The sequence below is a fragment of the Stegodyphus dumicola genome, chromosome 5 (assembly GCF_044657685.1).
Source record: "Stegodyphus dumicola isolate Sdum_Otavi_A_Nest chromosome 5, ASM4465768v1".
Taxonomy (NCBI): domain Eukaryota; kingdom Metazoa; phylum Arthropoda; class Arachnida; order Araneae; family Eresidae; genus Stegodyphus; species Stegodyphus dumicola.
In genome coordinates this window covers 164,981,090-165,005,538 of record NC_140772.1, presented here as the reverse complement: position 1 = coordinate 165,005,538, position 24,449 = coordinate 164,981,090, and the positions used below count along the sequence as shown (strand labels likewise).

The following is a 24,449-nucleotide window of genomic DNA, read 5'->3' as shown; positions in this document are numbered from 1 at the left end:
GATCTCTCTTTGAGTCAAGCGTGTGTCCTTGGGATACGACGGAGTGGATGATGTAATCGTGACTAACTTGTGCTTTTGAATCAGCTAGGACTAACATGTGCTTTCATAAGATTAAGAATAGTTTGTTTTGGCATCAAGCACACTTTTTTCTTAATTCCAAATGTACAAGTTAGGCACATGCATTTAACGGGGTTGAAATGCGACGAGCAAGAAAGATACACTGTTAATTCGAAAATGATAAAATCTAGAAAACAATTATCAATGCAGTACTGATTAAGATGCGATGGGTACGTTAACAGGAAACAAAATAGTCTCAAAAAGAACATTTTTCTCTTTTCCACAGATTTTCTCTTCATTTTTATTGTTTCCCACGCATACACACTCACACACACACACACACACACACACACACACACACACAAAAAAAAAAAAAAAAAAAAAAAAAAGAAGAAGAAGAAGAAAAAGAAAAAAAAAGAAACTACGTGAGCTATATTGTTACTAAAGCAGGTATACATTTTCGTCTGTCTTCATTGTAAGCGCGATTTCTGTTAAGTCTGATATTCGATATTTCATCCTGGAAATCGATATGGAGCAGCTACAGACCATAGTTTCGGAAACTTTGGGAACTTTAGATATCCCGCTAAGTATTGATAAAACTTCACTTTCGCCCTTCCTTCTTTCTGATACAGCCTAAAGCTTTAGTTCAATATTGGGCTCTTTTGGGCGTCTGCTAGTTATACCGCCTCGTCGGGCTACAATTACCTATGATCTTCTGCGCCACCAACAACCAGTTGCTGCCACCTCCGTCTTTGAAGAGGTTTCGCCTCTGCCGCGCGCTCGCGTCGCTTCTTCCCTTTGACGTCAACCGAAAGAACCCAGTCCTTTCAGTCGCTTCTCCGAGTTCAGTCAGTTGAGGTCTCTCCAAGCGTATTGCTGCCTGCTGAGTCAACGGAGACCATGCAGAAGAAAACTTGACGTTATAGTATTAGCGCATCATTCATTTTCTGTTCGTGTTGTAATTCTGGAGCTGGAACTGAGAACTATGCAATGCTTAAATAAGTTTAGCAAAATTATTTGAATTAAGAAGAAATAAGCATGTTTTCCTAAAGCGGGAGGGTAAGTTTTTGCTTTAGAAAATAAATGCATTATGTTCATTATATTAATGCTATGTTTATAACTACTGTCATTTCCTCGTAAACAATTATGTTGCAGTATGTTTCATTTTATATTGATGAAACTAGCACAATGCTGCTGATGTGCAAAATATTACAGTAACATTTTTACTATTAAAACCAAAACGTTTTTGACAATACATAAAAGGTTATATACCTTGCTTAGAATAATGACTGAACGATTAATGACTAATGTATGGGTAATCTAATTCATTACATTTATAATTCAAGGTACATATATATATATATATATAAACTGAACAATAATGTTCCCTATGTAAATATCAAATTAATGGACATTAGAATCGCATATTAACAAAGAAACTTGTAAAAATAACAATGACAAGTAGTTTGGTTTTGTTTCGCGGAACGCCATATAGCATTGACCTTTTTCTTACCTGCTTGAAACATGTGCAAAAACTGAATACTGTAGCTCTCTACATCACAAAAACAGACACCGCTAGAAAAGAGCATTTCGAATTTTTAAAGCAAGCGTCTAATATTAAAATTAAATACCAGTTAGCCTAAAGGATTATAAGAATTTTTTGTGTTGTTATTAATGCCTAAAAATTAAACATAATTGAAAATAAAATCAGGAAAAATAAGAAACTTAATTATACAGTTTGTATCTGGATAAATAAAACAATCACACTATTCTAAAATTTAGCTTTGCTTAAAATTGTAAATCTCGAATTCAATAAATTTACACAGCAATTTTAAATTCTTTTACAATTGTGTTTAAATATGGATATGTGCTTTGGCTAAATGACAGTTTTAGTAACCTAAAACTCACATTTGCAATTTATTACAAGGCAAAATCACCTAAAGCATAAAAATTACTAAAATTTATCAGCATCTTAATCTTTGGTTATGTTATTTAAGTTTATACTCTTACTTCTCTGCTTTAACGTTAAGAAAAATCCTAATATATACCCATATTTGTTGCTATAAATACGCAGAAAAGAATGTAAAATTCATTGAAATCAGTTTAAATAAATTGATTCTTTAAAAATATTTTGTTGCTTTCGGTAAGAAAAGCTGTGCAAAATAAAGTATTTTATTCAGATTATTTAATGAATTTAAAAGAGGAACAGGAATTTTATTTCATTTTTGCAGTGGAAAACTAACGCATCTATGCCGAAATTTATGGATTTGATTGGAATTATGCGCAGTGCATACGATTTATGAAACTCTACTGCGCAGAGTGGGTAAAGTAGGTCTGTTTAAATATTTTCCTCCATAGAAATTAAATCTAACCGGATTATATTTAACACTGAGATAAAAGACAACATTTTCTTTCTTTTCTGCACCCCTCTTTCCTTTTCATGGTATGATATTAATTTGTACATTATTTCTTTCTAATTATTTAAATAATTTTAGAAATTTCTCGTGTTTTTACATAATCAGATATTTATTACTTTACTTCATTACTAACGCAATGTTTAAATTATATAAACATGATTATTGAAAATTCCTTTTATAATAATTTTGAGCTAAAGACTAAAACTTTTTCAAGTGCATTTGATAATAAAATTCGAGGATGATAAGTTTCTTAGTTGAGATATTATAGGGAAGAAATACTTTTAATAAATAACTGTATAAAAGAGAAATTATCGTACTGAAATTTCGGGGTTCAAAGACCTGAATATTATTTGATAATTTCTATTTTCATATTTATATTTCGTTTCCGCATTCTTCTATAAAACTTAGAATTTAGAACATAATTCTAATTGGGGTAAAATATAATTTTCTTAAATATTAAAATTATTCGTAGTCTTGATGTATATAAATGGCAAAAGGCATTTTTAGGCTGTTAGTTATAATAAACTTATATGTTATAGAGCAACATGCAAAGAAAATACTTTTTTACCTGTCAAGATATTTACGAAATTTTGCATTGGAATTTGCAAAGTATTTACGTTTCTAATATCCATCGAGTTATACTCTGTCATTATAAAAGAGGAGATGGATATGCATTAACTAAGTTTCTCTAGCAAAACTTTGCACTCTGCGCGAAGAGACCGATATTTGAGATAAAAGAATTAGGGAGGAGATAATTATTCTTCAGCAAACAAACTTCGTTTCAAAACAATGCAATTTAATAATAATTTTATTTTTTCTTATACGATTCAAATAACTTCAAATAAAATAAACTAATGAAATTAATTACATGAGTTGCAGGGGAATCGTTTCTATATTTCTACAGTTCTACTACTTCTTAGTTTTTCGATAATAAGCTTTTATATGTGTTTGAATATGTTTGAATATGAACTAAGTAACTAGAGTCTCAAGTAACTCGAGAGAAATTCATTTCAATAAATGCCCTTTCCAAACTTACATTAAGAACATTAAAATATTTCCATGTAAGAAAAGAAGGTTTGGAAGCATTCGTGATCTGGTAAAGAAAGAAGAAAATCGGAAAAACGTTCGATGAGAAGTTCAGAACACATGCAAAAGTTTCTTTAAAAGAAACTTGTAGTTTTGTCTGAAAAAAAAAAAAAAAAAAAAAAACTTTTTGTTAAAAATGAAAATGCATGCAAGCGAACAGCTGCTGTTTCTGATAAATTTTCACAAGAATTAACTTTTCACGTTTTTCTAAATGCGGCTAAGGAGTTTGTAATAAAACCGAAACGCATAGCGCTAATATTTTGATAAAAATGTTATATATGTTTGAAAAATCAGAACGCTATACTCAGTTAACAAAGAGTTAATGACACAAAGTTTTTTAACGCTGACTTACAACCGCTGGTTATAAGGTATTTCCTCCATCCTTTCCGCATGCCCTTGTGGAGTAACTGGATGCAGACTCGAGGCGTATTCGGAATATCTGGAGTTCGAATCCCAGCGACGGGAATGCGGATTTCTTCAGTTTTCTGTTTTCGAAAAATTTCTAAAAGACTCTACAAGTGGCGCCCGAGCTAAAATGATGGTGGACGGTAATTCATCACTACCAAGATCTGGCTATTGGGACCCCAAATCCACAGTTGCCTTTTAAAAGTGGGTACATCAGGTATTTTCTCCCTCCTTTCCGCACGCTCTCGTGGTGTTACCGGAACACGCTCGACGCGTATTCGGAAGGTCCTGAATTCAAATCCCGGCGAAGGCTTTGCGTTATTTTTTTCGATATCTTGCTTCGAAAATATTCCAATGACTCTACAAGCGAAGGCCAAACTAAAAGATGGTGGACGATAATTTGTCGTCGCCAGGATTTGGCGACAGGTTGCTCTAATTTTCCAGTCGCTCTTTAAGTTAAAAACGCGAAGTGTATAAGGCTTTTTGTCCCTCTTTTCCGATGCCATGCATGCTCGACGTGCATTCAGGAGGTCTGGTGATTGAATTCCGGCGAGGGCATTGCATGGTTTTCACTTTCTTTCATTGATGTAACCTAAGGACTCTTCAAGGTAAATCACGCATCCTTAGTTAAGATGAAATTCTAATTAAATCTGTTTTAAATTAAAGATGTAATAATTTCAGCATATTTATTTAGCAAAGAAGTATTTTAATTCCGCTTTGACTTGTTGCTTAGCGTTTATGTAATATAACCGTCGTTACTTCAGTTTTTAATAGAATTCAGCAATTGGATTCGATTTCAGAATGATACTGAATTAATTCATTTCTATCAAATGTTTATTGTTTCCATCAAAGAATTTTAATCTTCACAAAATTAAAACAAAGAAAATACGAAAGCTTTCAGATTTTATATTACGCCCCAAAAGGCTTTTTTTAACGTTTCTTATGTTACCTTTATTTATTAAATATCATGTTCTTCGCACTTAAACCACATACAATTTAACTCAACAGCAATATCACACAATATTTAAAAGCAGCAAAGCAGAATATCTTTATAATTTTTGATATACAGTCTTGTGGGCTTGAGATAATTTTTTTTTCCGTACAGCGTTGCCATTGCTAGCTTTGAAATGATTGAAGTTGTTAATAAAAATTCATTAAAGGTTTACAGAATTTGAAATACATAATAATAAAATTAGAAATTCAAAATTCGGGCTTCCATCTGCTTTAGCTCGGTTGGAAGACTACTCAAAATTTGATGGCTCTAGGTACCGCTGTTTTTTTTTTTTTTTTTTTTTTTTTTTTTTTCAATCCGCGAGAAACAATTATGCATTCATGCAGATTCTTCATTATTTAGAATACATTAAATATGATACGTGGAGATAATTTTTGATGGCAACAGTTTGAGAAGTGAGTCGATGCAAAATACCGTTTAGAAATTAATAACCTTTCTGGGGAAAGACCCTTTGGACTTACAATCTCATGTTCCATCAGTGCATCATAAATAATAAATATTTTTACTATAATAATTAGCATCATGTTCTGCAGCCTTTATGTAACATCTTATGACTGTAATGGTTTCTATCGGGCATGCTCAAAATGACTCATTTCAGAATAGTATTGCATCCATTGCGCCAGTCGACAAATTCCTTAGCAGGCTGTAAATTGCTTCTAAAAATGCATTTATTTTTATCTATAAATGCCAGAAAGCACTGGAAATTAATATGTAAGACAAAAAAAAAAAAAAAAAAAAAAAAAAAAAAAAAAAAAAAAAGGCGAACTAAATACTCTGTTAATAGTACACAATCTTCACCGTATGAGAGATGTAACTTTAATGTTGGTGTTTTATTTCTGCCTTCAAAACTTAAAGCTGTTTTTTTATCTTCTTTTGAGTATTAAAAAAAACTTATTGATTTATTGAACGATAGCAAATTTAAAGAGCAACTGTAAGTTTAAATGCAGATTGTATAAAATAAAAGGCAACGCAAAAGTTTACAGAGGAGCATAACTATAACGTGCGTTTTCCTAAGTAGCGCGTGAATTATGCACCTGGTCAGATTAGACTGCTTAAGGGCGCGCAGCCAAGGTCAGCCAGTGTATTAGAGACAATTCTGCATATTGAATGAAAAGAAAGACAATTATTACAAATTATGATAGTTAATTATATTTAGTTGTTTTTTTTTTTTTTTTTTTTTTTCAGTTTTGATAAGGGTAATGAACGTGCCATACTTAAGCGTATTTTACATAAAACTGAGTAGCAAACTACTCTTATATTTCATATTAACTACAACTGCACTTCGTTCTTTAATTAAATGATATTTAATGATCTCTGTCCATTCTGTTAAAGCTCGTTAACATTCAATCATTCGGCCACGCATTAAGAACGATATTTCTATTCATCAGCGAGTAGTAAAAATGAAGAAGATAATATATTTACAATTAATTATTTAACATAAAAATGGATTCTATTATTTTCCTGTTATAGAAATATCCAATCCGATTATTTTAATACCGATATACTGTGCCCGTCCCTTATTACGTTCAGATTGCCAGGAAAAAATTCTTGTTCATGACCAAACTCTTCATCCGCACATTTTTATACAATTTAAAAACTCAAATTTGCATGGATATTTTAATTTAGCATTAAATTGTAATTATTATTTTAGGTATTAATTATCAGATTAATTGTTAATAATTATCATACTAGATACGTTTAAGGCTGACATCACAATTTTCAATACTTAAATCGCCGTCTTTTAAATTTAGACGTTTAATAAAGTAAAATATGAAGGAAAGTGGTTCTAATAACCTGTAGAGTAAAAGCTTCCTGAGATGATTTTGAGCTTTTTTGTATTAAAACTCAAGTACAAGGATTTTGGCCTCCCGTAAGCGATGATTGATTTAATGTTTATTTATTTTCTAGTTAAATTTTCTATTGAATGTTTATTTATTAAGTAAATAAGGTTAATTTATTTATTGTCTAGTTTCTATTCAATGTTTATGTAATAAGTACTGATCACTTTCAGTGGTTATCGATATGAGATGTTAAATTTAAACAAAAATTCTATCTTAAATTTCAATTAGTTCTGTTGAAAAAGAAGTTACTGTTTAGTCCGCTTTAATCACATTTGCTTTTAAAATAAATTTGTAGGATCTAGGTGAGAGAGGCAGATACAATGTCCCTCTTCTTCAAGGAGCAAATAAATCCGTTAAAAAGAGAGATCTGCGTATATACCTCGAAATAAACAGTTTTCTATAAAGCTACATGCTTTCGAATGAATTTCGATAAATCAATTAAGTCAACTGAGGTTGAATTTTTACTTATTTTAAATTTTAAATTAATGCATATTTCGACCTTTACTGCTGACATTAAGTTTAATAACGATATCTTTCAGGTACATATATATTACTGGCTTAAATTTTCTGAAATTTCAAGTATGAAACAGACTGGTAAATCAGTAAAATACCTTCATTTTTTTTCAATCTTCACAAAACAAAATGAAAGACTGAAGTGATTAAAATGCCTAGGAATGAAATTTCCATATGCATCAGTGTTCTTTCTTGAAAAGATGTGATATAGTCAGATATTGGAAATTTATTAATTCCCAGATGTATACAATTTATTTCTGACTTTGAAATATCGGATTATCTCATTAATATAAATGTATTTTATGACCTTTTTTCAAAAACAAATTGGAACCTCCAGTTGACAACACTCAAATAAAATGCGAAGAGAATGGTGATTTCAATTCTATACGTTTTCAATTATTCAATCAAATCTGTTCATTGCTATTGACAAATACTAAGCTAAATAACACCTTAAAAGTAAACATTATTTATCGAAATTATTAAAACGCATAATTCAGTCAGCATAATTTGAATCGCGACTTAAAAGTCTTAAAAATAGCAAAAGAATCGAAATAAAGGGCGTTTGGAACGTAATATTTACTTTTGACTCCCTTCAAAACTAGTCCCGTTTTAGTTTTATCTCACGTTAATTGCAATCTTGAAAATAATATAAACTAATGATAAAAAAATACTCAGTTTATCTTTAATAGAAGCTTCCTTTATCAATACATTTCTTAACTATGCTTGAATTATATACCTAAAAAATCGACTAAATCGCTTTATTTATTCGCTTGATTGCTTTTTATTGATTTATATATATACTGCCTGGTAAAGAAGTATATATTGTGTTCTCAGATGTACTTGCCCGGCCTTAATTTCCGCGATTATTAGCCGTGGACATATATTTCAAGTTACTAAAATGTTTTAAATGACGCATATTCATATTTTGCGAATTTTAAATTTTAAATAAGCAATTTTTTATTAAAATATTTAACTTTTCATACTTTTCCTTGGTTTCTATACTTATATTTAGAAAAATGTTCTACTCATTATGAAAAATGAACTTCAGAATATGTAACTTTCATATGAGAAAAAGTTACTGAGATATGTCATTTTAAAGATGGAATTCATATTCAAGGGACGTACACAAGCTGAAAAGCTCAGTGTTTGCATATTTATGTAACTAAATATAAAATATCCCTTTAGAAAACATTTTCTTATGGTAATGGATTAAGAGCATTTCGATGCGGTTTATCGTGAAAAGCATTTATCAATATGATATTTTTGAAAAATAGATCATGGTTAATGAATGTTTTAAAGACGGCGTTCTAAAAAACATTGGCAAGGCACATAGCTGACTCGTAACATTATTTGCATTAATTGAAAATGTTCCTACTTTGATTTGTGTTCTATGTGTGTTTGTGTGTGTATGTGCGTATATGTGATTCTTGGAATTTGAAGCAACAAAGTATTGTTAGTGTTTGAAAACTTGTAAATGAATTGTGTGAAAATTTTTTGCACATACTAATTGTTATAAAATTATAAAGTAAAGGAAACCCACTAATAATAAGAAAATATCAATGAATGGCGTTTAAAGCCAAAAAAAAAAAAAATTAACCTCGAATGATTTTAATTTACGTGTTTACCGACCACTCAAGGCAAGATGTAAATGACGTCCAAGAGTTGTTGTAAGAGAGTTTAACTTTTTTATCTTATATTTTATAATGAGTGCAAAATTTCCATAATGTAAGCGTAGAGGCCAGTCGATAGTTGACGAAAGGTGGGAATGCCATTATTCTACCAGGAGGTTAGGTGGTACTGTCTCACTTCCCCGCATTAGGAAATGACAGCAAAGACGTTCTAACATAATTTTACTGTTGTGATTTAGGAACATAATTACATAATTTACGTAATTATTTAATAATTTCAGTAGAGACCCTGAGGATAGTAAATTCACCAAAACTGGCTTTTTTGAAATTTGAAAATCCGAAAATAAATATTTGCGTCATTTGAAGCACTTTGTAGTTCCAAGTAAATAACGCAACGTTTATTCCAAGTACTAACACCAACGTTTATGAAAATAGAAGCGGGTACGGAATTTTGCGAATACGGTATATGTAAGAAATAAATTTATTAGAATGTCGTAGATGTTTACAAAGACGATGCAGTCATCGCCGGTTGAACCATTTCTTTATTCATGGCATAAGTTTCTTGAAAACTTACATAGGTAAACTAACGCAAAAAGGCACGCTCCTATTTCGTAATTATAAGATTGCATTCATTTATTCGTGACATTACAAATGCAAAGGAAGGGAAGTGATAAGTTAGATGTTAGCATCACAGAGAATAGTGTGAGTAAAACGAAGACCATATCGTAGTTATTTGCTCAGGAATAGAGAATTTAGTTCCCTTCCCCCCAAAAAAAGGGTTATAGCATCGCTTTAGCCAATTATAATTAAATTGATTAGACCGGTTAAATTTCAATTTAATTAAAACTGGATAAAAATTTTACTTCCAGGTTTGTTCATTATGTGTATCTTTAGCGTAGTTTAAGAATTCATATCATATAGATTAATTCTGAGGTAACCTGTTACAGAAAAATTTCGTGTAAACGTACTTTTACAATTTCCTGGAGTTAGGAAAAGTCACACAATCCGATATGTCCTCGCAGGGATTTGAACTCCAGACTTGTTGTGTGACTTATCTCACTTGTCTGACAGTAACATCAAACCAAGTCCACGAAATTCATCAGGTAAGTAGTGCAAGGTTGTGCCTGTGATTGAAAAGAACCCTGAGCACAGTACAGGTGACAGTACGACTTTGCTCAGTTCCGTCCCCAAGTATGATGGAGACCACCCCGGTGGCACGGGTCCGACAGTCTCCCACCCCTCTTTCCCTACCACAAACCTCTTGAGAGGATTTTCGCCTCGTTGCATATTTAGAGTGCCCCCAAGACGTACAGATACTATACATTTACAAAAAGCCAAGCTTCTTCAGAATTCGAACCCGAGCACTTCGGTATGGCAGTCAGAGTCGCTAACAACTATCCCGTTTGAGCAGCACCATATGCATGCATTATTTTTTTAAGGGCAGAAATAAAAAATAGCCAAACTAAAGAAGATAATTGGGCTATTACAAATTAAAGTTATAATTTTATTTTACATAAATATTTGCTGCTACTCAAATGACGATTTTCTATACAAATAATCAAAAATTACAATTTATTATTTAAGATATCTTTCGAGAAACGTCTAGTACTTCCTAGTAATAATCGCAAGAAAAAATCATGTGCTTCTATCTGGAATCCTAAATTATTATCATTTATTTTCAAATTTTGCTGGTTATATTCTATGGAAATAAACAGAAGCTTTCTTTTCATTTTCTAAATACATTACGTATAGATATAAGAAGGATTAATAAAAAACGCATAGGATGTCGTACACTAAAATGCTGTCTCGTCAATTAACGTACTTAAGTTTGAATATTTTTTGTAAATACGAAGTATATTTTATTATTGAGAAGTGAGAAACGTTTTGTAGTTTAGATTTTTATCGAAATAAAAATTATGCCGTTTCCTAAATGACATTTCCTCCTAAATAATGAAACTTGTGCTAATATACTGAGACACGTTTAGTTGCTTATGCACTTTGCCATTATATTAGATCATAATTAGCATTGGGAAATTTTAAACATTTTATTAAAATTTTTATAGTCTTACATTTTAGTAACGCAAAAATTAACATTTTATTATGAAGAGAACTATACCAATTTTCATAATATCTCACAATCTAATAATGTGAAATTTATTCTTTAAAAGGTCCTCGGTAATCTAGTTTTCAACCTAGCGAAGCTAATTAATGTGGTTTACGTATTCCAGATCATGTAGCTATTGTCAATAAAATGCCTCTTTTATAAATCTTAGCAATTTATTTTCTCCACAGTAATAATTTAATTTTATTATTAGCTTGGAGGAAAACAATGCAATGACATTAAATTATGTAATGTATAGTTTTTTTATGCATTATTAAGTTCCGTTGAGCTGAAGATTTAATAGGTAATAAAAACAAATGAAATTACCTACTTCACATATTTTTTCTTCGAATCTTGCAGCTGTTTGTGAAAGTTGTAAGGCCTTTTAATGGTTTAGGATTACTTTCCTTGTTTTACAAACTAAAATGTTTATCTGTAACTCAAAATTTTAAAATAAAAATACATTTTAATTAAAGTATTTCTAGACAAAAAATTAAATTTTAAGAGACGTTTTAACTAGCAAATTAAAATTCATTACTTTATTTAAAACCAGAGAAAGCGAAATACCTTAACACTGTTTTAAAACAAGCTTTCTACTTTCGCCCTTTTTAAGTATTAAATTTAAAGTATTTCGCTTCATCATTTACTATAAAGTATTTTTCAGTCTACTCTTAACTCATGCTCATTAATTTAAATATAATAATATTTTTTATTGAATATTCATCAATTTGAAGATAACATTTGTTTGCATATGATATATTTAATGTGTGGGCTTTTACGTTGATGCAGTAAATAGATTACTTGTCAATTCGATTTTTCTTAAATGATTAGGTTGAGGTATGTCTTTAAATACTTCAATAAGCATTATAATTAAATAGGAAAAAATAAATGAAATAGGTAATGATGCCTAGATGCGAATGATATGAAAGTCTCATCGCAATAAGTGACATAAGTTATTCAGTACTAGTTACTGATTTCTGTTCTTTATATTAAATAATACTGATAATGACTGCTAAAGCTATTCATAAAATATTACTAATACATGAAAAATAATTAAGACAAGAGAATAGATTTGTTATTCTTTTTTCTAAACTTGTTTCAGAACCTAGTGCATATTCATTCTTTTAATTCTTTTAAGCATTCTTTTAAGCAAAAAAATCGAAGCACCATGAAGGAAGTGGTTGTTTTTGATGAAACTGAATATGTGTATAGCTAATACACAGATAATAAAATAATTAAAAACCAAGGACATAATACCTGTTCATGGCTCTCAATCACTCATTGAGTGTTCAAATTAGTAGTTGGTCGAACTGCCCCTGGCGGCAATGCATGCTTGAATTTGTCGAGGCAAGGAGTGGTAGAGGTTCCTAATGTCATCCTGCGAAACATTCTGCCAAGCATCATCAGTTGTAGTTCCAGATAAGCGATATTTTGTGGTGCCCGAAACTGGCGACCTACCATGTCCCAGACATGCTCGATTGGTGAAAGATCTGGTGACCTTGCTGGCCAATGAAGAGTATCAACCGCACGGAGAGTGTCCAGAGATATGGAGCTGTATGTGGCCTGGCATTATTTTGTTGGAAAATGGCCCCAGAATGACGTGCCATGAAGGGTAATGCAAGCGGCCGCAGGATGGTATCAACATATCGTTGAGTCGTTAAAGATGTATGGAGGATGACTAAAGATGACCTGCTGTTATAAAAAAATAGCACCCCACACCATCACATCAGGGATTATGGCTGTATGCCTTTGTAAAACAAAAGTTGATTGGAACCGCTCGCCCCGTCCTCTCCAGACATAAACACGGTGGTCATCCGCTTCAAGAGTGAAGCGGGGTTCATCGCTGAACACTACACGATGCCAATCTGATGGCAGCCATGAAGATCGAAACAACTCCAAACGACTCCGCCGATGTTGTGGGGTCCAAGGCAAACATCTTTAAGGCCTCTATGAGCGTAACCCCGCCTCAGACAAGCGCCATGACATAGTGGACGGTACCACGGGAGGTATAGACGTGGCTGTAGTACGTTGAATAGTCGACAATGATACCATTGGGGCGGTTCGGACCTGGCGAACAATCATCCTTGCATTTTTTTTTTTGGTGTGTGTGTGTGTGTGTGTGTGTGTGTGTGCTCCTTGGTCTTCCAGAAGCTTCATTTCGTTAGCAATTTCCTTGTAGCAAACATTGCTGCCAACATCTTTGCACAGCAATGTCTGAACGCTGCAGGTAGCGGCCTGTTGCTCGGTATGACCACCCAGCTTCCCGAAACCCTCTTAGTTGTCTGTAAAGTCTTCGATATCGTCGTAATGGCATCTTTAGTTGCTTCTTTACGGAATTACAATAGCAGCAACAAAAAAAGATAATTTTCCCGCCTCTGTTAGTGGTTTTCTACTTTGCGACTAAAAATGCGCGCTATGATCGCAACTCCTGTTCATTTGCTTTGAAATTTTGAGAATTTGCGTGTTCGATCAAGATGTTTTCGCATACCAAATTTCGTCACGATTGCAAATGTTCTTCTTGCTGCTTCGATTTTTTTGCAAAAGAGTGTATATATAACTCCACAACAGACCAATTGTCTTACATTTTTCATAGTTCAAAATAATATGTTATGCTTTTTTGTCAATTACCTTTGTATCAATCTAAGCACCTGCCAAAAATGATTGAAAGCATGAATTGTCTTTAGGAATGCAGCCACACTTCGCTTAACAGAGATTGTGGAGAAAAATATAATTGAATCAAATTTCTCGAAAATCAGTAGCTGTAGCATTTTAAATTTACTTCCTTTTAATTGTTCTGTTTTTCAGAGAAAAATGCATAATTTGAAGGGAAAAAGATGATCCTACTACAATGTAAAAGGAATGAAATTTTAAATACTTTTTTGGGTACTTTTCCGTTTCGCCGGCGCAAATCTCGCCAAGAAGACTTTGTTGGCGACAGCATACAGTATACACATAAAATATGTTAGTTTTAAGAATTTTTTATTTTGAAGGCATAAACATTTTAATATGGTTTAAAATTTTGTAAAAAGCCGATAAATAAAGACAATAAATTTGTACAAAGACATTAATTTAAGAATTTGCTATGCTTTCATGGTTCAACATCCTGGTTCGCCGGTTCATGTCACGTAACCCGAAGTGATCTCATCTCACGTAAACTACGCTCCAAAAATCAAATTCTCTCAGTAATTTCATGTGAAATCTTAATTTGGAATACAAGTTGAAATGCGAGAATTATTTCAATTCGTACGAATAGCGTACTCAGAAATTATGTAAAACCGCAGTGCTTCACTTCGCTAGTGCATTCTCGTTAGAATTGGTGAATTTAACCCTTGATTTTGCCTTTTTTATATTTTCGCCTACGAGAGAGCAGTGTGATTGCATTCTAATTGACTTAATAACCGCGAATTGTCTTAGTGCATAAAATTTAACTATCTTGTAAACATTCTATGCGATTATATGCCAGTATTGAAATAAACAATCAATCTAATAAGAAAAGTTTGTTTGCAACTTGTTTTGAAAAGGAAGCGTAAAAGGTTACCAGCGAAGATATGCCGTTTGGCATCAGTTGTACCATTATTGGCGACTTTATCGTTTGTGCCGGCGAAACGGAAAAGTACCCTTTTTTGCTCATAGCAGACGATTGTTTCCTGGTGTATTTTTATAGGTTAAAATTCATGTTAGTGCTGTAGACAGAAAGTACTATATAGAAGTTGCTAAGCTCCCAAAAATGAAATATGAAAGGTTATGAAAAGTTATAATAAAATTTGAAGTTTGAATCCAAAGAAATCTGTCAGTGGCCAACAGCTGATTTTTACAGTTCTCCGGAATAGAATACCTGAAGAGAGGAAGTTATGTTAATTTTAGGTTTGTTGTAACGGAATGAATGTATTCTATTTACAAAAGCGAAAATGAAAGGAATTATTTTGGGATTTTGAGCTATTCAACTCTTCGAACCAAGCGATAAGTTTATACCATATGATAAACTCCTAATAAAACTATTGAGAGAAGGAAACTCGAAAGAAAAGTCTTATTATAATTAAATGTTATTTGAAACAATACAGATGCTGAAATCTGCTTTGTAGTTCATATCTGTAAATATACTAATGTGATATACTTCGACTAAATGTTGATGTATACTTTATTGACGAAAATTGTTAATGCTGATCATTGGAATTGTCTTTATTATTATAAGTTCGAATAAACGAATCGACGGTGTTATTCTGTATGAACATAATTTTGCAAACCTTTTTCTCGCATTTGAAGATTCCTCTGTAGGATAGTAACCATCTGTTAGCCGAAATTGTGCTACCTCAAATAGTTCAACTAAAGTGGTCCAACTGTATTAAATTAAACTTCCGCTATTTAACAATTAATCTTTTAACTCTTATAATGACTTTTACTATTCTTCTTTTTTAACATGGTGCTTCTAAATACCGTAATAGATAATCATGTATCGAAAACAGGATTCACTTGGCCTGCAGATATTAGAAACTGTAGCTTTCAAGCATTAGAACATTATTATTGAAAAAATACCATATAGACAAAACTTGTTCTTCATTTACATATATAAAATACTGAAGTACTAATAAATTTAGAGCTTTTTGTAACAAGTAAAAGATTCTTTCAGACCGGTGGTGTGGCTAGAGCGGACGTGGTCAGAGCGGACAGTGGTTACAGCGAACACGTGAGAGGAGCTGGGTGGGCAGAGCCGACATTCTTGCACCTGTTGTGTTATTTCCCTAATCAGTCAAATGTGATCTATTGTGTAGTTTCGAGCTTTGCACCTGCTGTAGAGATAAGTCGATACTTTTGAGAGAGAAGGCCTTTCTCATTTTCTCAGATGTTCAATCCTGAAGTGTGTATGTCGTTTTATATCGTCGAAAAAATCTGTGATGGAACCCATAGCCATTTCAACAAAATTACTCTCTACAAAAAAGGAAAAGAATGTTTAGTTGTAGATGATTACCCACACCGTTTACACCGAAAAAATAAATTAGGAATGAGTTGGGTATGTGTAAAAGAAAAGACACATCATTGTAAAGGAAATGTGAAGACAAATTTTCAGTACGAAGTACTGAAGAAAACTGAACATTCCTGCCCGCCCAACGTTGCTGAGATTGAAGTTAAAAGGAAGTTAGAGACTTGCAGAAAAAGAGTCCGAGAAGAAACATCAATTCTCGTTCCTCAGATATTTCAAGAAGAACTTTCAGAATTATATCAGAAAGGTTATGATTTCGTTGCTAAAATACCGACATACTCCAATGCCAAAACTGCTTTATGTAAGGAGAGGAGAAAGGCTTTGGGAGCTACTCAAAATCCCCAAAATGCCAATGACATTCAGTTTGCAAACGATGCACTTTTGCTTTCTAATGGAGAAAACTTTCTTCGCTTAGACTTTCAAAATGACCAAGGTAACAGGATTTTAGTATTTGGAGGAGAAGAATCTCTGTATCTTTTGGAAAATGGAAAGACTTTTTTATTAGATGGAACATTTAAAAGTTGTCCGAAACAATTTGCTCAAATATATACAATACACGTCGATTTAAGGAGTACAGCAACTGAGACCAACGTTTACCCAGCGCTTTTTGCATTTCTGCCTGATATGAGACAAGCAACTTACATTGCAATGCTTCAGGAAGTGAAACGTTGGTGCCCTAAGTGGAAGCCAGACATTATAAAATTGGATTTTGAAGCCGCAGCCATCAATAGTTGTATGTTAGAATTTCCCAGTTCGACTATTTCCGGTTGTAACTTTCATTTTAATCAATGTTTGTGGCGTAAGATACAAGAAGTGGGTCTAGTAAAGGAATAATATAAAGAGAACGAAGATATAAGAAATGTTTGTAGAATGATTTCTGCATTAACTTACTTGCCAATGGAACACATAGATGATGCTTGGAGCATTGTATGGGAAAAAGCTTTTAGAATTGACAAACTTACCACATTCATTGATTATTTTGTCGAGCAGTGGATGGACAATCCAAATATACCCATTAAAGTATGGAACGTATATGGACAGCGTCATAGGACAAATAATTCTGTTGAAGGGAGGAATTCCAAATTAAATGCAATCACTGGTAGAAACCAGCCTAATGTCCACTTATTAGTCAGAATACTAAAAGAAGAAACACAAAAAGTGTCTTTTAATTTGAAATCCAGAGAATTAGGCGACCCTGGAATAAAAAGGAAAAAAGCATACGTAAAATTGGATGAAAGAATTGAAAACATCCTTAAGGAATTCGAAACATCAAACAATTTAGAAAAATGTCTGAAATCTTTAAGTTTTGTAACTAGGTTGGACTAAATCCAATGGTAAATGATATTTATGCCTTTATAATAAAGGTTAATTAGTATTTATTTTTCTTTTATTTACTTGTATCTGTTTTATATATTTTACTTTTAGTATTTATTTTTACTTACATTAATGAAACTAATTAATTTTATGGCAGTTGCATCTGTTCTAATATTTATTTGACTCTAAAATACAGTTTTCCACAAAATCCCTGGAGTTCGTTCATACCCTTCATTCTATTGTTACTTACTATTAATTTTTAAATATTTCTCTGAAAGTTTTTATTTTTATTACATTTTGCTATGTTTAAAATGCATTTGCACTATAATATCTTAACAATTTAATATAAATAATTAAATTTGATTGGCAAAAATGTATTTATCCTTGTAATTCGATAATCGAGTGCAAAAACAGAAAATTTCGGTGAAAAAAACGTTATCCCACGTGAAAGAGATTTGCCGCTTAAAATACTGTTTTAAACTATATTTGTGATTTTTAAAAGTATTTATTTACTTATTTATCTGCACCCTTTATCTGCTCCATGATGGGGAAAAAATGTGTCCGCTCTGACCACGATGAGTTTCGCAGTGTCCGCTGTAACCACTGTCCGCTCTGGCCACGTAACCTTCAGACCGCTGCATATGGAAACGCCTTTGAGTATTACGCGCATTATAGACAATCGATCTCATGAAAAGTACCATTAAAATTTTAATGGGATCCTGTAATCAGTCGAAAATTAATGCAGCTCACCTAAAACTTCAGACTTACATTAAATACTAAGGTGTCAAAACTCTAATGTTTTGATACCTGAAAGTATTCACAGTTTTTTATAAACTGTGATTGTGCGTTACCTTGAAGTTTTGCTTGAATAACATGTAGCGAGGGTTATGAAGATATATGCCACTTTTTTGTTGGAACTTAAATAAAATTTTCTGAAGTCCAAGTGAAATAAATGTTCTATCGCTTGTAAATTAATGCGAAACTTTCACCAGTATCAATCAAATTTATATCAATAAAATTTATGTCGAAACCTACCTAATGTAACAATAAATGCAAGAATGATAAATTAAATACAGAACTCAGATGATAGAAATAAAGCTTGTAATGTTATTTCATCTTCCAATGAGAGGAAGATATGCTAGAAATCTTAGAGATGGCGAATTCCAACTAAATTTCTCTCTGAATTTTAGCAACGAACCAAAGCAACTACCTAATTATACCTGCATTTAACCACTCCATAGACATTCTCAATATCTCATCACGACTTGCAAATGAGCTTTATTGTGAAATGTAAATACGCAACATACTGATCTAAGGCTATTTACAAGTTCTATTATTGTATAAGGTATAGAATTCTCAAATTACGTTACAGATATATCAAAGGTCTTTGGCTGTTTTAATTACCTCCAAACTACTGAACCTCTGTCTGAATTGCAGAATGATTCTCTATTTAACTACTGAATGACTTAACAACCTGAAATGGATGCAAGCTATTTAACAACGACTTTTGAGAATTAATTTTTGTCCGGTTTTCATGGAAGAGCTCATAATAAATTCGTGAACCATCTTAATTTAAATTATAAAGAACCAACTTTAATGAGATGACTGATAAATAAGCATTTAGAAATGTCTTTGTGTTCTTGGAACACATAACTGACATAAAATATAGCAATATATACCTAAATGACATCAGCAAAATGTGCAAACGGAATGCGCTCGTTTAAATTAAAGCTAAAATGTTGAGGGAATTTGCTACTGTCGAATAACCTAAATAAGGTATAAGATTTGTAAATTGTTTATATAAATAGTAAGTATTAATGCTACATGTGCAGAGATCGAGATTTGATTTCCCGACTGAATGAAGGAGCCTGCGTGTTCTAGTTTAAAAAGATGCAAGCTAGTTCATCCCAAACGAGGTTGCTATAAAAACTAGCTTTTAAAAATGCTACACACGGTAAATATCAACGACTCTTTTTTGATAAAATTACTCTGATCTCCTTCGTTATTAAGAATTCACAACTTCTCATATTTTATTTGACTTAATCTTGACTTGATTTTTAAATTGTTGTATAACAATTTAAAAAAGAAGCAGCTACTTCCAGAAAATTTCATTTGCAATTTGGATATAAACTCATACTTTACCGAAGCATCTCGTCGTACGGTTTCAAACATCTACGCAGAATGTAAAACAGGGATATATGTAATGCATTTAAATAAATCTATATAGGTGTATTAAAACACCGTTTGAATAATAAGATATGCGAAAACATCTCTGTCAGATAAGGAAGGTTATCAAATATTATTTTAGAGGCTACAGCCGATATTTTATTTCTCGAAATGAGTAGGCGAAAGCGGACAACGAATAAAAATTGTGATGCAAAGAAATCAAGAATGAAATCTGGAGGCAAAACATTTATATAAATGCGCAGCTGCTTTATCATCATGGCATTTTACTGCGAAAAATTAAAAAAAAAACACAAGTAAACACAAAACGCGCTTTCACATTTTTTACAAGTTGGGATATATTCACGCACAGCGCAAACAGATATATGAGATGCTTCCAAGTACATGATCAGAAACGTGAGGTTATCAAATAAAAAGAATACATAACCAAACAAAAAAGTGAAATGAAAATAAGAGCTAGTTCACTTCCAGGATATGATTCGCAAATATGTGCCACATCCTTTAGAATGTTTATGACAAGCGCAATGATTGAAATAATTGTATAAGATCAAATTAATTTCCTTAAAATATACATTTTGATGTAGTCAAAGTAATATTTATTTCTTATAATTAATATTTATTTCTAAGGTTTCTAATGCATACAAATAATGTCACTATTTGACAGATATAAGACAGGTAATATGAAATTTAATAAAAGGCAGAAAACAAATTGCTTTGGAAATAATTTCAATTAAATAGACTCTATTGCATTCGGGATGAAAAAGTCATGAAATTCCTTCTAGATATGAATAACCATTCATTTATAAGCTATGAGAATCATAGGTAATAGCATTAAAATACTAATCAAAACTTAAAAAGAAGGAATAATTAAGTATAAAATATTTTTCTAATTTATTGGAATTTACGGTTTATTAGTCATTTAATCTCATTATCATGATTTCCTTAAAAAATCTGCACTTTAATAAAAAGCATATCACATATGTTTATCGATTTTAATTTCAGTTCCCAGTATCTAGGAAATAGAAATATTTAAATATTTCATTTTACGAATTAAATTCTTTAATTGTACGTTTCTTACTGCGTGAGGCTAATTGTCCTGTATATTTAAATTAATGCTTTTGCGTAGATAATCAATTGTAGAAGGGTCAGAATACAGTTTTTCTCTAGAAATATATTGACGCGTTGTACTTGAAATTACTGGATAATAAAAGCTTAATTTCGTAACATGAAACATTTAATTTGGATTGGAAGTAAAGTCATTTTTGAAAAACATTTTTGAATATTCTGATGTATAAAAGGAATTAATATACTATTAAAATGAATTTAGGTGTTTAAAATGTCCTCCGTTTGGCAACTAGAATTGCACAATTATTTCAAATTTCCCTTTGTCTGCTATTAGAACTTTTGGAAAGACATCGCGTGTTCAATGTCTTTATCAAATTGACCTGAAGTATTTAATTAACGAAAATATTTGTCGTTCCGGTTCGCTATCAGGAAAGAGTACACCGTAATTGAACTCATCTGGAATGTTTCGTTGCATTGAAATTGAACACTAGAAGGCATAAGGAAACGACATAACGTCTCTGTTTTTATCCCCAGTTCCACAACTGACTAAGGAAGATATTTCTTGGAGAAGAAAATTGAAATTGTTAGTAAAATATGCAAATTTACTTCCCCCCTCCTTAATTTGAAGATTATAACATTTAAGTCATTTATTAGGGAGAAACTATTTCCATTCTAAAATAAGTTATAAAACGCATCGCAACGGTATTCAAATAATTTTACAAATCATTCATTTGTTTTAAATCATAAAAAAATATCTAGCTCTATCTATCGATATATGTTTATAGTATGATTTGTTTGATACACACGTATTTAATTTTCTTAAATCATTTAATAAACAATTAAACTATTAATTAAAATTTAAATGTTAAACAATAGCATTATTTTGAATTTGGATTTACAAAGTATAAATTTTCTCTTACCAGCGCAACTTTAAATTAAGACTTTGCATAGCTTTTCTGAGCAATTTGCAGAATATCTGTCAATTTTTGGCATTAACATGCATATTTTATTGTCATTTTACTAACATTATATAGGAGTTTTATGCAAACATACAAACATATAATGAAATATATATGTTACGGTGAAACACCGAAATTGAGAATGTCGACATTCACCGGTTTAAATATTTCATTCTTATATGTTGAACATATAAGAATATTATATTTTCTTCTCCATAATTCAGTCGCGAAAAAACGCACTTGAGACTTAAAATAAGAACTTAAGTTTATAAGAACTTAAAACACACAGTACATTCAAAATGAGAAAGGAAAATAATAGAAGTTAAAAACTTACTTAAATATACAGTACCTTCTAAATGAGAACATAAAATATTAGTAATAAAAAACTTACTAAATTATGTGATTCAAATCTTATTTATTGCAACAACTTAAACTATTATGACACTTTATGACCTCTCTTTTCGACCTACACCAGAGCATATCTGTGATTGTCGACATACACCGGTGAGAGTCCGAATGTACAAGAATGTAATGCAATATTCGATCTTTCACCGGTGTATTTGGTGAATGTTGACATTCTCCGGTGAAAGTCGACATCCTCCAATTTCGGTCTTTAACGGTAACATATATAAGAAATTGGGAGTTTTGTTAATCTGTGAAAGTTAAGCTAATAATCAGAAAACATTCGCTACGAAAAAGAACAAAGAAACTTCGTTTGCTGCATGTCACTTATTTTACAGCTTGCCTAACGAATTCGATGTTCTACAGAATAATTTGTCAAACGCTTATAGATTATTTATTGCTTTGACTTGATGTTTCAGAGCAGTTTTAGACCAAATGTCGAGACAGGACCCGTCGCAGGGTCACGAAAGCAAAATAACGAGCCACAGACAAACTCAGCGAAATTGCGAACCTTATATACTACAGTTACATCAAACTATATTACAATTTGACGACAGATGACGTCCAGCTTTAGAAACCAACCTTCTTACAAGGTGACACATCATAATGAAACTCGCTTATTAACTTTTTTTTTTTAGTTTAGATTCTATTGTAATATTATCTGTAATACCACTAAAACTTAATTAGCCTTGAGTGGAGTTACGACAGCAAACCCGAGGAATTTTTTTTTGTAAGAGCGACGACGCCGAATTCAGTCTGGAGCGTGAAAACACTGTAGGATCTACTGTCGTAATTCCAGTAAACGTATGATGGCAAGACAGTCATACTCTCACTGAGTACTTTTTAGTTACTAGTTCAGATACTGCTTACATTTGTATATTTAATTACTATTAATTATAATATTACACCATATATAATATCAGTGGGTAAATGATTAATAAACAAACTGTGTGCCTGTTATCCTGTTATACTGATAAACAATCAAATGAACAATCAAAGACAGGAACAATTGTTATTGATAATACTAACATTTAACACTTAAATGATGTTCAGCCAAGCAAGAGTACCGAGAATGGCACTAACAAACGTACGCATGAGATGTTTATTGCACATACAAACAAGAAGAAATTATCCTGGATTCGGCAGTATTCGAGCAATTGTGTAAGGTTATTTTTTTATTAAATGTGCTGAGGAAAAACCATTATCTCTTATTCGTTATAGTATCGAATGAGTCCATGAAACTTTCAAAGTTGAAGTCGAACTTAGAATTCAAACTTTCAAATTACAATGATAAGCCGAGAGATTTCTTTATATATACGAAGAAAGAATTGATAGCTAGCAAACAGGCTCTATTTTCGAATTCTTCTGAGTAAGTTTTGTCTGAAAAATCTAGCTGTGGCTTCTTATGGACGATCCCAATTAACTGCTGAAACTGAATTTGTTTATTTAGTCTTGGAGACGTTCCTGAGATGAAAATGCTGATATCTCGTATATGTGATAAAATAGCAAAACTAAATAAGTATGTGTTCTCTCTACAATAACACAGTGGAGAATAACACGGGGAATTAGCAGATAATATCAAAGAAACTGTTGTTGTTCCATCAAAATAATGTGCATTGTTTAACCTTCAAGTAGATGAAAGTACAGACTTATTGGCAATTTAGTGTATATTATTAGATATGATTTTGATCATAATACCTCTAATAAAGAGTTTAGATTTTGCAAGGCATTTTACATATGACCGACAGCAGAAGAAATTTTTAACGTGATTAACACTTTGATGCTCGTGCTTTGGTAGGCACCCGTGCATGGCATTTTCAAAAAGTAAGGTGTCCGCCGATAACATCGCGGAGAAAACAACGCAAGGCGAAAACGTCGTGCTACAAAACATCGTGGGAGAAAACATCGCAAAGAGAAAACAGCGCAGTTCTAAAACATTGTGGCACAAAACATCGTCGTCGAAAATAAAGCGGTTCAAAAACTTCGCAGTTTAAAAACATCGTCGTCGAAAATATCGTACTAAAAAATAAAGTATCTACAAATCATCGCATGACGGTAACATCGCAGACATGCTTTTCTCAAATTTTAATAATTATAAATGGATATTCCCATAATGATTTGGGAGCGCAAGATGTAAAGAAGGATAATTTTTACCTTCACATTTTTTTATTAACTAATAAATTTTTGCTGAAAAAGTAAGAAGGAAACTTAAGCATAGAAAATTAAATGCACTTATAGATTATACTTCTCATGAAACATTACCAGTAAAAACTTTATAAAAAATGATTTGCTAATGGTCTTTGTTAGTTGACTATGTCGGTTTAAAATTCCATTAAGTGCTATAAGTTGCATTAATTTTCTATGCTTAAGTTTCCTTCTTATTTTCTCAGAAAAAATTTATTAGGTAATAAAAAATATGAATGTTAAAATGCCATGCTAAAGCTGAATAAAGCATGCCTGCGATGTTATCGTCATACGATGATTTGT

At 31.8% G+C, this 24,449-nt stretch overlaps 1 long non-coding RNA gene across 1 annotated transcript in view; it reads left to right on the top strand.

The window, feature by feature from the left end:
- The first annotated feature begins 802 nt into the window (after window positions 1-802).
- The window catches only part of LOC118194797 (uncharacterized), a 711,088-nt gene continuing 687,441 nt past the window's right edge, over window positions 803-24,449 (top strand). The window contains exon 1 of the long non-coding RNA XR_015041019.1: window positions 803-1,116. This is a non-coding gene — a long non-coding RNA (uncharacterized LOC118194797). The remainder of the gene's footprint in view (window positions 1,117-24,449) is intronic.